Below are 2,413 nucleotides of genomic sequence, written 5' to 3' on the forward strand. Positions count from 1 at the left end.
ACCAAAGAGAAACCAGTGTCTTGTCTGCTGGATTGTGCATAGCCTTTAACCAACTGTATCATGTCTCTTCATGGGAGGAGGGATGGGAAGAAGCCCGGGACCCCGGAGGCTCTGGAAGGGAAAGGAGTAGCACCTCATCTCCACTCCAGCGTGTGGAAGACCCCGGCCCACCAGGGGAGCACGGATTGGCTTGCTCTCTAAGCCTCTGTCCCCCATCTGGATGCAGCCTACAGTGGGGTGAGTGGGGTGAGGAACCCCCTGGAACAAGGCAGGCTGACACCTGTGAGTGTCCCCCTCTCCTGGGCTGCTGGGGGTGCTCACAGCTCACCAGATGCATGTGGATCGTGCTGCTCCAACCCCCGGCCTCGCCTCTCACTTCTGCTGGGGCCACAGCAGGCTCCACCTTCCAGGTCCCTCTGTACACCTGTGTACCTGGGTTCCAGACACGGCTTCCTCTGAGGCGGACACTCCTTCAGTGCCCTGGGGCAGGGCTGGATGGACGAGGGCTCTCAGAAACCTCCCAACTCTTCCTCATTGCTGCCATCCAAGTGAGCTCCTGGACTTCATCTGCGGTCGGCCCTCGGCCCCCAGCCCAAGAAGAAAGAGCAAATAAGTGAAACAGATGGGCTCTGTCTGCTGCAGGCTCTCAGTACTGCTCCTTATTGGGAGCAGGGACCCAGCTTCCTCACTGCGGCCCAAACTGTCCTAAACGGTTTCTCCTTTGCTCCTGGCACATAGCTAGACTATATTTCCCAGCCTCCTGTGTGATCAGAGGGGCCCTGGGCCACATGACCGAGTTCTGGACAATGGAATATGGGTAGAAGCGGTGACAGCCACGCCTGTGAACCTCCCAGACAATCCCTTTCTCTCTCTCTTCTCTTCCGCTGATGAGATGCAGAAGGTCTAACAGAGAAGTCCAAGGCCCTAGGAGATGGTGGGGGACAAGCTGGAAGGAGCCGTTAAAGTGAGATTTTTCTGGGTAGAAATCCTAACTTCGCATTTAAAGTTGTGTGATCTTGGGCAAGTCACTTACCTCTCTGAGCTCAGTTTCCACACCTGTAAACGGGGGATAATGATAGTGCTTTCCTCGTAGGCTCGGAGAATATTCTCTGATTTGAGACAACTGTGAAGGTCCATCCAAGTCCCAGAGCTCCCTGGAGTATTGTCTGGGGCCTCTGCTGTCACTGCATCACAGTTCAACTTCTCTTTCTGCCCAATTCTGTTCTCCTTTACTGAAATCCCTACCTCTGCGTTCTGATTGAAGACAGTTAGTATTGAAAGAGGTTATAGGAAACAGGCTTTAAAATAGGGTTTTTGAGCTGTATTACTCAACTTAATTAGCAGTTGCTAAAACTGTCACTGGTAGGGGTCTGGGATGGAGAATCTGTGGAAGGGAATGCCATATCTCAGGCATCTGAGAGGTTTGGAGGAAGTAATAACTATAAGGACTGTGGAGTCAGATCACTATTGCTGGGCGTGGGACCGGGGTGGGGTGGCTACCAGCATATTGGAGAAAAGACCAGGAAGGGCTGAGGTGATTAATCACACATTTAAGTGAAGTGTGAAATCCAGAGAGCTTCCTTGGTAGCGTACATCAGGAGACACTCATCTGTGCAGCTCGAGGACGCAAGAGCTGAGCATCAGGCCCACTTAATTATAAGTGGAGCTACAGAGGAGGTCGAATTCTCAACTCTGGCAAGTCGGCTACTCCGAGGTCAGTGTCCTGATTAGAAAGGGTGGGACACTGATATCTGACGTGGAGGTGGGGACGTCTGGGTTGATGCATCTGAAAATCTTGAATCCCTGAGTTCTCCTAAACCCTCTGGGCCCTGCAGAGCCTGCCCGATCCTCTTGGTCAAAGGCAGGCACTCCCTGCTTGCTTGAGATCATGCAGAGGTCTCTGGTTGCAAGGCAATGGGTACCTCCACCTCCTGGTCTCTAGAAGCCAAAGCTGACTGTAGGAGATGCTGTGGCAGAACAGGGCTCCCTGATAGAAAGCGGGATGATGGGATCCTGAGATCATAGAGGTCCACTGGTGGAACTTCAACATCATAAGCAAGGTGGGCAAAATGACTTAGGTGAGCATCAAGGTCGGAGTGGCAAGCAGGGAGCCTGCAGGGAGTTAGAAAGGTGGTTCATAACAGAACACAGCGTCCCAGGGGCAAGATAGGCAGGCGGCCAAAAAGAGGGTCATGTAATTTACTCCACTGAAAGAATTCAAGGATGGATGTCCAGAGGCTGAAGCAGCTGCCCCAGTAAAAGCACATGATCCCTTGCTCAGTTTCTAGGCCTGAGCTAGCACTCAGACCCAGAACCCATTCTATGAAGGAGAGGCTGGATCTCTGAGAAGAAGGAGCCTGCAACACTTGGCACGTGTCCATGGTAAAGACTACCCCAGTCCTTCTGCAAAGGG

The sequence above is a fragment of the Phocoena phocoena genome, chromosome 1, assembly GCF_963924675.1.
Source record: "Phocoena phocoena chromosome 1, mPhoPho1.1, whole genome shotgun sequence".
Classification (NCBI taxonomy): Eukaryota; Metazoa; Chordata; class Mammalia; order Artiodactyla; family Phocoenidae; genus Phocoena; species Phocoena phocoena.